This window comes from Zea mays, chromosome 4 (assembly GCF_902167145.1).
Source record: "Zea mays cultivar B73 chromosome 4, Zm-B73-REFERENCE-NAM-5.0, whole genome shotgun sequence".
NCBI classification, from domain to species: Eukaryota; Viridiplantae; Streptophyta; class Magnoliopsida; order Poales; family Poaceae; genus Zea; species Zea mays.
In genome coordinates this window covers 39,554,173-39,566,534 of record NC_050099.1, presented here as the reverse complement: position 1 = coordinate 39,566,534, position 12,362 = coordinate 39,554,173, and positions in this window count along the sequence as shown.

Genomic DNA, 12,362 nt, shown 5'->3' with positions numbered 1-12,362 from the left:
TCAACCTTGACATAGAACCACTCCGACTTCCAGCCTGCTGCCCATTTGCTTCGGTAGCTGATTACAGGAAATTTTGTGGTTTTCCGATAAGCAAAATTATAGCAACCAAAATTGTCATGCAACCCATCTTTTCTAGCCTTCGTCTGATAGTGCAGCTCGTGAACTCGGCAAAAGCTGTCCGCAAACGGCTCCACTGCCTGGCTTCGGAGGGCCCAGATATAAACACTAAGCCTAACGATAGCGTTAGGAGTCAACTAATGAAAGTAGATACCAAATCTCTTCAGTACCTCTGCAATAATCCCATGTAGGGGGAATCTTAATCCAGCCTTTAGAAAACTCTTGAAAATGACTATTTCATCCTTCTCCGGCTTTGGGGTAGTTTCTTCTCCCCCGAAGCGTAATAACTTCTTCTGATTTTCACTGAAAAAACCCGACTTTACCATCTTGGAGAGATCAGCCTTCGAAACAGTAGACTTTCCGAAGTCCAAGTGGCTGGGCTTGCTTGGCATGGCAATACGATAATCATCTTCGGGATCAGTTTCCTCAATATCTTCTTCTTCTGCTTCGGCAGTTGCTTGTTCTGCTTGTTCTGCATCATCACTGGGGATTTTTCCGAAGTTACCAGCCCGGATCGTTGCATCGCTTCGGAGATAGGAACAGTCTCTGAACCTTCAGCTTCGCCTCCCTCACGCTCAACCCTAGCGGTAGAGCGCACTCTGGCCATTTAATTCTGAATTTGTGGCAATTGAATACTTTTTCTTCCGAAGTTTTTCGTTTGACGAAGCAGGCTTCAGGCTGGAGCTTCATTCGTTCCGAGAGTCAAGCTTCGGCTATGGTTAAAAATTTTGGCAGCAAAACAGTGCAAATAGCAATGAATGCTGTGGTAACTTCACACCTACTCGTCTGTTTATATAGTGCTGCAGGTAAGAAGGCGAAACGCCAGGATTTTTACACCAGGCGGACAGCCGCTTGCACTCCCTGCGTGGTGGACCGCAGAGACCAAACAGTAACTCTGCAAGGTGGGACCGTTACGCGCTGGGAAACTAAATCGTTTCTCGACAACGAGCTCAGGGAAGGTGTTTTTTGGACCTTCGGCTTCCCGAAGCTTAAGAGACTTTTTTCACGGATCAAGCTCGTTATGAAAAACGATCTAGTACCGCGAAAGGGGCTACTGTTGGGACTATGCTTCGCCGCCGAAGGTCTTGAAGGAAGAAGCAGCTTTCGGCTGAAGTTGTTCGTATGAGATGACCGAAGGTTCCTACTCATGAAGCTTCGGTATTACAAACCGACTTAAAAGTAGAATGACCCTCCAGTCCATAAGTGCTTAGGTCGCTGTTGTAATCCTTTATAAGGGGCATTATTGTAATTTCTCACAGGCTGTGTCCTGTGCCTATAAATAGTGAACAATATTCTCTTACTGTTCACGGATTCCGGTTTTCCTGCAATCGCATCATTCGAGAACCAATCTTTGTCAAGACAGAGGTATAATTGTATTCAATAATTAAATATATTGAGTAAATATGATATGGTTTATTTATGATTCATTTACCTTTGAATACTCTTTATTTTATGTTACCTTATACAATTTATTAAAACACAATTACGAAGACTTAACCTTCGTAACTGTACTGTCATCAACCTTCATCCAAGGTTCATTATCCTTAAGGGAATAATGCTTCGTGGATGAAGGACATTAACATTTAACATTTTATGTTGCCTTGTTCTTAATCCATAGCATTTGAGAACAAGTCCCCAACAGAGATGGAAATCAAGGGTTGGTCAAAGGATTGAGTAAAATTGATATATCACCTGACCACTCTATTTCCAATGTTTTTCTTGTAGATTCTTTAGATTATAACTTGCTTTCAGTTTCACAATTATGTAAAATGGGTTACAACTGTCTTTTTACGGATATAGGTGTTACTATTTTTAGAAGAAGTAATGATTCAGTAGCATTTAAGGGAGTGTTAGAGGGTCAGCTATACTTAGTAGATTTTGATAGAGCTGAACTCGACACTTGCTTAATTGCTAAGACTAACATGGGCTGGCTCTGGCATTGCCGACTAGCACATGTTGGGATGAAGAATCTTCACAAGCTTCTAAAGGGAGAGCACATTTTGGGACTAACAAATATTCATTTTGAGAAAGACAGGGTTTGTAGTGCATGTCAAGCAGGAAAGCAAGTTGGTATTCATCATCCACACAAGAACATCATGACGACCGACAGGTCGTTTGAGCTACTCCACATGGATCTATTCGGCCCGATAGCTTACATAAGCATCGGCGGGAGTAAGTATTGTCTTGTAATTGTGGATGATTATTCTCGCTTCACTTGGGTATTCTTTTTGCAGGAAAATCTCACACCCAAGAAACTCTGAAAGGATCCTTGAGACGAGCTCAAAATGAGTTCGGCTTGAGGATCAAGAAGATAAGAAGCGACAACGGGACGGAGTTCAAGAACTCACAAATCGAACGCTTCCTTGAGGAGGAGGGCATCAAGCATGAGTTCTCTTCTCCCTACACACCACAACAAAATGGTGTAGTGGAGAGGAAGAATAGAACTCTATTGGACATGGCAAGGACCATGCTTGATGAGTACAAGACTTCAGATCGGTTTTGGGTCGAGGCGATCAACATCACCTGCTACGCCATCAACCAGTTATATCTACACCGAATCCTCAAGAAGACATCATACGAACTCCTAACCGGTAAAAAGCCCAATGTTTCATATTTTAGAGTCTTTGGTAGCAAATGCTTTATTCTTGTTAAAAGAGGTAGAAAATCCAAATTTGCTCCTAAGGCTGTAGAAGCTTTTTACTAGGATATGATTCAAACACAAGGGCATATAGAGTCTTTAACAAGTCCTCTGGACTAGTTGAAGTTTCTTGTGACATTGTGTTTGATGAGACTAACGGCTCTCAAGTAGAGCAAGTTGATCTTGATGAGCTAGATGATGAAGAGGCTCCGTGCGTCGCGCTAAGGAACATGTCCATTGGGGATGTGTGTCCTAAGGAATCCGTAGAGCCTCCACAAGCACAAGATCAACCATCCTCCTCCATGCAAGCATCTCCACCAACCCAAGATGAGGATGAGGCTCAAGATGATGAAGGAGAAGATCAAGAGAATGAGCCACCTCAAGAGGAGGGCAATGATCAAGGGGGAGATGCCCATGATCAAGACAAGGAAGATGAACAAGTTCCAAGACCACCACACCCAAGAGTCCACCAAGCAAATCAACGAGATCACCCCGTGAACACCATCCTCGGTGATATTCAAAAGGGGGTAACTACTAGATCTCATGTTGCTCATTTTTGTGAACATTACTCTTTTGTTTCCTCTATTGAGCCACATAAGGTAGAGGAAGCACTTCAAGATTCGGATTGGGTGGTGGCGATGCAAGAGGAGCTCAACAACTTCACTAGGAATGAGGTATGTCATTTAGTTCCACGTCCTAACCAAAATATTGTAGGAACCAAGTGGGTTTTCCGAAACAAGCAAGATGAGCATGGTGTGGTGACAAGGAACAAAGCCCGACTTATGGCCAAGGGATATTCACAAGTCGAAGGTTTGGATTTCGGTGAAACCTATGCACCCGTAGCTAGGCTAGAATCAATTTGTATATTACTTGCCTATGCTACTTACCATGGCTTCAAGCTTTACCAAATGGACGTGAAAAGTGCCTTTCTCAATGGACCAATCAAGGAGGAGGTCTATGTTGAGCAACCTCCCGACTTTGAAGATAGTGAGTACCCTAACCATGTTTACAAACTCTCTAAGGCGCTTTATAGGCTCAAACAACCCCCAAGAGCATGGTATGAATGCCTAAGAGATTTTCTTATCACTAATGGCTTCAAAGTCAAAAAAGCCGATCCTACTCTCTTTACTAAAACACTTGCAAATGATTTGTTTGTATGCCAAATCTATGTTGATGATATCATATTTGGGTCTACTAACGAATCTACATGTGAATAGTTCAGTAGGATCATGACACAAAAATTCGAGATGTCTATGATGGGGGAGTTGAAGTACTTCTTAGGATTTCAAGTGAAGCAACTCCAAGAGGGCACCTTCATTAGCCAAACGAAGTATATTCAAGACATTCTCATCAAGTTTGGGATGAAGGATGCCAAGCCCATCAAGACACCCATGGGAACAAATGGGCATCTCGACCTCGACACGGGAGGTAAATCCGTAGATCAAAAGGTATACCGGTCGATGATAGGTTCCTTACTCTACTTATGTGCATCTCGACCGGACATTATGCTTTCCGTATGCATGTGTGCAAGATTCCAAGCCGATCCTAAGGAAGTTCACCTTAGGGCCGTAAAACGAATCTTGAGATATTTAGTTTATACTCCTAAGTTTGGCCTTTGGTATCCCAGGGGATCCACATTTGATTTAATTGGTTATTCCGATGCTGATTGGGTAGGGTGTAAAATTAATAGAAAGAGCACATCTGGGACTTGCCAGTTCTTGGGAAGGTCTCTGGTGTCTTGGGCTTCAAAGAAGAAAAATCCCGTAGCTCTTTCTACTGCCGAAGCCGAGTATATTGCCACAGGCCATTGTTGCGCGCAATTGCTTTGGATGAGGCAAACCCTTAGGGACTATGGTTACAAATTAACCAAAGTTCTTCTTCTATGTGATAATGAGAGTGCAATCCGCATGGCGGATAATCCCGTTGAGCATAGCCGCACTAAACACATAGCCATTCGGTATCATTTCTTAAGGGATCACCAACAAAAGGGGGATATCGAGATTGCATATATTAACACCAAAGAACAATTAGCCGATATCTTTACCAAGCCATTAGACGAACAAACATTTACCAAACTTAGGCATGAGCTAAATATTCTTGATTCTAGAAATTTTTATTGATGTTTTGCACACATAGCTCATTGATATACCTTTGATCATATCTCTTTCATGTGCTATGACTAATGAGTTTTCAAGATGTATTTCAAACTAAGTCATAGATTGAAAGGGAAAAGGAGTCTTCGGCGAAGACAAAGGCTTCCACTCCACTCTATCAAATTACTCATCCTTCGCCGTCGCTCCGCGCCACTCTCCAACTTTGGTATAATCTTCACTCATATGTTATTTACCATAAGGAGAGAAAGTAATGAGGGCTTATATTTCACTCAAGTATCCGTTTTTGGCGATTCATGCTAAAGGGAGAGAAAGTATTAGCCCAAAGCAAAAGGACCGCACCACCACCAATCTCAAAATTTTTGAGTTAAGAAAAGAGTTTTTCAATTTGGTATCTTATTTTTTATAAAACTTCAAATTGGTACAACCCTTTCAAAACTAATATCTAAAACCCTCTTGAACACTAAGAGGAGGATTTTATTGAGGGGGAGTTTTGTTTAGTCAAAGGAAAAACATTTGAAACAGGGGGAGAAAATTTCAAATCTTGAAAATGCTTCTCAAAATCCTACTCATTTACCTTTGACTATTTGCAAAATGACTTTGAAAAAGAATTTGCAAAAACAAAACATGTGGTGCAAGTGTGGTCCAAAATATTAAAAATGAAGAAATCAATCCATGCACATCTTATGAAAATATATTGGTTCAATTCTAAGTAACCTTTGCACTTACATTATGCAAACTAGTTCAATTATGCACTTCTATATTTTGCTTTGGTTTGTGTTGGCATCAATCACCAAAAAGGAGGAGATTGAAAGGGAAATAGGCTTACACCTTTTCCTAATTGATTTTGGTGGTTGAATTGCCCAACACAAATAATTGGACTAACTAGTTTGCTCTAGATTATGAGTTCTACAGGTGCCAAAGGTTCACAACAAAACAATAAAAAGACCGAGAAAGGATTCAAATATTGAGAGCAAAAGACAGCCAAAGTGTGCTCTAGATTATGAGTTCTACAGGAAACGCCTAAATTTTCGTGGGCCGGGATATTTTTGTCGGCCAGCCCACGAAAATACAGAAGAAATTTTCGTCGGTCACTAGGCCGACGAAAATAAGGCGTATTTTTGTGGGCCCACCAATATTTTCGTCGGCACGCCCACGAAAATACGGAAATTATTTTCGTCGGTCACTAGGCCGACGAAAATAAGTGCTATTTTCGTGGGCCGAGGCCAAACCGACGAAAATACGTCATTGACCGACCACTATTTTCGTCGGCCTCAGTGAGGCCGACGAAAATAGTGGACCTACATCGTCGGCCTCGGCCTTCTCTCGCTCATTTCAAACTGTATCAAACCGCCGCCCGCCCGACCTCGCCTCGCCGCGCCGCCGCACGCCACCCGCCGCCCACGCCGCCGCCCGCAGAGCAGCGCCGCCCCACAGCAGCGCCCGCGCCGCCGCACGCCCGCGCCGCCGCCGAGCCCCAAGCCGCACAGCCGCGCCCGCGCCCCTGCACGGCGCCACCGAGCCCCATGCCGCCACACCGCCGAGCCCCACGCCCACTGCCCGCTCCTCGCCCCTGCACGCCTGCCGAGCCCCACGTCGCCTCACGCCGCACGCGGCCCGCGCGCCCTCGCCCGCCCGTGAAGAAGAGAGCCCGCCATCTGCGAAGGGAGCCCGTGGCCGCCGTCGCGAAGAAGAGAGCCCGCCGTCCGTCCGTCCACGCCGCGCCCGCCGTTCGTCCACGCCGCGCCCGCCGTCCGTCGACGCCGCCCTCGTTCCTCGCGGTGAGCCTCCCCGTCTATAAGATTGTTTGTAAGATTGTTATCACACCACATTTGATGCTCATGGCGGCCGTGGCGTGTCGTGCGCGTGCCATGCCCGTGCCGTGCGCGTGCCGTGGCGGCCGTGACGAGCCTCTGTCTTATGGTTGTGCCATTGGCGTATAGGGCACTTCTTAGAGATATTTTATAATGTTTAGAGTTTAGTTTTAATCGTTAACCGTAGCGAACCGTATGCGTCACCCGTTCGGAAACGGCAAACGTCACATTGGCTTGTGAGGTTCGCTGTTCCGGAATTGTCCACGTATTTTGGACAGCCTGCGAGTGTAAGCCGATGTTTGTGATTTGTGACATGTGCCTTACGATTGACGCGAAATTTTGGTTGTGTAACCCAGTTGTTCTCCAACACACCATGTTCAGGCGTGTGCTTGGAGAGCAGCGGGGTTATGCTGCCGAAATTTCGCGGCAATCGTAGGCTACACGTCACAAATCACAAGCATCGGCCTACACTCTTGGGTGGGTTTAGGGCCTTTACCTAATAGGGAGTTCACCTAAGCCACAGACGATCGTTGATGTTCTTTGTCTTTTGTTTAGCCTTTGAAATGGACGGTGATCGGAGGGTGATGTATGACGGGTGGAGAAAGGATGGGGCACATTCGAATAAATGGATGGGTGTAACAAAGGCTTTTCTTGAGCACGCTTTCAAAGATGCAACTGGTCGTCTAGTGAAGTGTCCTTGCAATCGCTGCGAGAACAAGTGGCCTCAGAAGAAGGAAGAAATGGAGAAACACCTTTGCAAAAGTGGGTTTATGCCGAACTACCTTGTATGGTACCGGCATGGAGAGTCTATTAGACACGTTGACGCGGAGGTGGAACTTGATGACGGTCATGATAGGATGTACGACATGTTGCATGATCTTGGTAGGGATGTTGAAATGAACGCTGAGGAGCCGGGGCAGCTTCCACGCGATGCTCAGGAATTCTTCCGGCTACTCGCCACGGGAGAAGAGAGACTGCACGAGCACACTCAGATGTCAGTTCTTAGGACTCTCACAAGACTAATGGTGATAAAGTCGAAGCACAACATTTCAAACAGTGCTTACAACGACATCGTCCAACTGATGGGCGAGGTTCTCCTAGAGAATCATAAGTTGCCAAAGAATATGTACTTCGCAAAGAAGATGTTGGCTGGTCTTGGGATGACATATGAGAAGATTGACGTGTGTCCCAACAGTTGCATGCTATTCTTTGAGGAGGATGACAAGCTGGACCGTTGTAAGCATTGCGAAGCTTCTAGATATGTCGAGGTGACAAATGATGAGGGTGAATTGGTAGTTACGAAGGTCGCAGCTAAGCAACTTCGTCGGTTGCCCATCATTCCTCGGCTGTCAAGGTTGTTCCTCAACAAGGAAATAACTCTGCATATGATGTGGCCAAAGAATGGGGTACGTCTCGTCACTGATCCAGACATAATGGTCTATCCGTCGGACGGTGATGCGTGGAAGGCATTTGACGAGTTTGATCCTGAATTTGCAAACGACCCTAGGAGTGTACGGCTTGGTCTATCGACGGGCGGATTCACACCTTTCAATAGCAGTGCAAGCCCTTACTCGTGTTGGCCTGTCTTCATTGTGCCATATAATCTTCCTCCTGAGTTGGTCAATAAAGAAGAGTTCATGTTCCTTGCACTAGTCATCCCAGGCCCCAAGCATCCAGGGCCAAAGCAATATGTTTGTTCGCCCTTTAATTGAAGAGCTGAAACAATTGTGGAGAGGTGTGAAGGCTTATGACAGCCATACTGAAAAGGAGTTTACCAGGCGCGCTGCTTATTTGTGGTCAGTGCATGATCTGCTGGCGTATGGAGATTGGTCTGGATGGTGTGTTCATGGTCGGTTGTGCTGTCCCATATGTATTAATGATACAGATGCATTCAGATTGAAGCATGGTGGGAAAGTGTCATTCTTTGATGCTCATCGACGTTGGACTCCATTCAAGCATGATTTCAGGAGTTCGCTTACTGCATTCAGAAGTGGAGCCAAAATCAGAAATGGGCCACCAAAGAGGCAAACTACACCGCAGATAATGGCATGGCATGCTTGTCTGAAGCAAGGAGAAAATGATAGGTTCCAAGGCTACGGGGAGGACCACAACTGGACCCATATTTCATCAATATGGGAGCTTCCGTATGCAAAAGCCTTGATCATGCCGCACAACATAGACTTGATGCACCAAGAGCGTAACGTTGCTGAAAGCATCATAAGCACATGTTTCGATGTGACTGATAAAACGAAAGATAATATGAAGGCAAGAAAAGACATGGCTGAAATTTGTAAGAGGCCGATGCTCGAGTTGAAAGTAAGCGATAAAGGGCATGAGAGTAGGCCGCGAGCTGATTACTGCCTCAAGTCGGATGAAAGGAAAGAAATATTTAAGTGGTTGAAGAATCTGAAATTTCCAGATCGATATGCGGCAAATCTGAAACGGGCAGTCAATCTGAAGACCGGTAAATTGATCGGTTTGAAAAGCCATGACTACCATATTATTATGGAGAGGCTGATGCCCGTGATGTTTCGAGGCTATTTTAAGGATGAGCTTTGGAGCATATTTGCAGAGCTGAGTTACTTCTATAGGGAAGTATGCGCAAAGACGGTATCGAAGAGGTTGATGCAGAAATTTGAGAAAGAAATTCCAATTCTTATTTGTAAATTTGAAAAGGTTTTCCCGCCAGGATTCTTCAATGTGATGCAACATCTAATTGTGCATTTGCCTTGGGAAGCTTTGGTAGGCGGACCAGTGCAATTCAGGTGGATGTATCCTATAGAAAGGGCGTTGAAAAAGCTCAGGGCGTCTGTTCGCAACAAGGCTAGAGTCGAAGGGTGTATTGCGGAGGCTTTTGCCCTTAAGGAGATATCTCAATTCTCAACCAGGTATTTCGCTCGAGCCAACAATGTGTTTGCGCCTTCAATGCGACTTCATGTCGAAAATGAATCACCCCAAAGCACCCTTCAAATTTTTGCGAATCTGGGTAAAGCAGTTGGAAAAGGGAGTGTACATCACATTGAAGCATCAGATTTGAACACGCTAATGCTATATATGTATAGCAATATTGACAGCACACAGGAGGCGTTCGAGTAAGTTTTCCTCATAGTTACGTCCATTTTCTCATCTCATAATTTCTATAGTGTGTAATCTCCATGTTTCTAATATGTCCAGCATGTTTGATGAAGAATGTTGGAAATCTACTAATAAACCTACGACCATCCAATTAGAAAATCTTCGACGTGATGGGTTGAAAGGTGGCCCAAACTTCGTGCAGTGGTTTCGTAATTATGTTAGTAATTGTCGTTCTCTCATTGTCCATACTTAATCTTTGAATTTTGGACTTGGAAGATATAACACATATACTAATTCCTTGTATAGGTTTCCAAAAACTCTGTGCACCCGGACTTGCAACAAATGGCACATACCTCTGTGTCCGTTCGGAACTATACTCGCTATGATGTAAATGGATATCGCTTCCGAACCGCGAAATTAGAGAAGAGTCGACCATTGGCAGCCACCACCAATAGTGGTGTGTTGGCAAGTTCATATGTTGACGATGACAAAGTAGTGGACTATTACGGTGTTCTTCAAAACATTGTAGAGTTGATTTTCGATGGCCCCAAGGAACTTAAAGTCGTGTTTTTGAATGCGACTGGTTTGATGCTCATAGTGGGACTCGTGTCGACAAGTATGGTAATGTCGAGGTGAAGCATAGCTCTAGGATTCCAAGCAGTATGAGCGATGTTGTCCTTGCAAATCAGGCAAAACAGGTGTACTACCTGCCATATCCTCACCCAAGCCTTAGGGCTTGGTGGGTTGCAATCAAAGTCAACCCACAAGTCATCGCTCCAGAGAGTGCTGACTACGTGAGTACGACCAGGGACAACGATGATGCTGTTTTTCAACCAGAAGCGGCGTCGAATCAAGGCATAGCTCACCGATTCCATGTGACCAATGGAGAAGGCCTTGAAAATCTCCGTTGCAATTCAAGCGACTTAATTGAAGAACCTAGGTCAAAGCGCAAATGACCCGTCGTCGTTAGAAGATCAGTAAGGATCCAACGAAATCAAGAGCGTATGAATAAACAACGAGCCGAAGAAGCATCATCAGATGCGGATGACTTTTGATTAGTATGTTTCTTTTAGTTAATCAATTAAGCTATGTATTCCAATTTTCACATTATTAATTTTCATATTATTTGTTTCATATACTGTCGTTTGACATTAATTTATCTACAGTTGAACATGTTCAAGCATAGGAGATCGAGGAGGAGTGGGGGCAGCGCGGCCGGCGAGGACAGCTCGGGCAGTGGGCTTTTTCAGGGCACCTCACAGAGCCGACAGAGGCAGCAGCAACTTCTCGACTGTTTAGATGAAGTGCATGGTGAGGAGGGTGAGCAGGAGGCTCCTCAGCAGGATGCTCATGTGCAGGGTGAGGAGGGTGAGCAAGATGAGGAGGGTGAGCAGGATGAGGAGGTTGACCCTATGGGGGCAGGCAGCGCGGGCGACATGTCAGATGGTTCTACGTCCTTCAGGTATTATTATGCATATTAGTTTAATTGATATTAGTTTTAAATCATTTCATCATATTGAATTTACTTGTATACTTATGTATAAGAAGAGCAATGCGCTTGGTCCGAGACCTACCGAGAGGAGGCTCATCCGGCCGCATGGAGAATGGTGGGGCTTATTTCTGTTGTGTTAATTTGTTAATATGAACATGATTGCACTGGTTTACTTGTTTTATTAATGTTTGTAGGTCATGGGAAGACTTGACTTGGGACGGTACAGGCAGACGTCCCAAGGTGAACGCGGTGTTGGGTAGCCTCTGTCGCTTCTACTACCCTGGCATGGTGGAGCTTAATGGCGAGAGGTTCGCGGCTATGCAGTGGGCCGACTGGGGTCTGAAGGACTATGTCCAGCCAGGGGAAAGCAGTAGCGGAGGGGGAAGTTCGGAACAAAAACGAAGGACTTATCAGGTGGCTGTGTGGGACGAGTTCTGGGTGAGTTTACTTTCGTATATAAGCAATTCACTGAATTATTGCTTCTCCTAATCTTACTTTAACTTAACTTCTTCATTGATATGTAGGGGAGGTTCCAATTGCCGGATGACATCGAGGACGATCAGGCTCAGTGGGCACGTGTGAAGAGGCACTTTCGGAAGTACGCTGATAAGGTCATCAAGGATGCCATGTACAATGCTCGCATCGCGGCCGTCAACTACTACTACAAGAAGATAAAGGGGCAGAAAATGAGCAAAGCATTAGGGGCCAATGAGATCTACCTCACAGAGGAGCAGTATCTGGAGAGCGTTGTAGATTGGCTGGCGAAGGACATGGAAGCCTGGAGGTGGTTGGCTAAGAGATGGGCGTCGCCTGAGTGGATTGCAGAGTCCAACAAGCACCGTGCCAACCGTGGCACTGAAGGACCGGGGCACAGGTACGGCGCCGATGGACACCTTGGTACCGCACGCCGCATGGTAAGTATATAAATCAAACTTGTATGTTACATCTATTACAATTCTATGGTTTAACTCTTCTTTTTCATGCAGGAAGCTGAAAGTGGAGTTGCTCCAAGTTTTATGAAGGTTTACGTCCGTGGTCACCGTGGCCCTGATCCGGCGAACCCTGATGAGCTATGCAGCGAGGTGACAAGGGAGAAAATGGTAAACAAGTTTGTA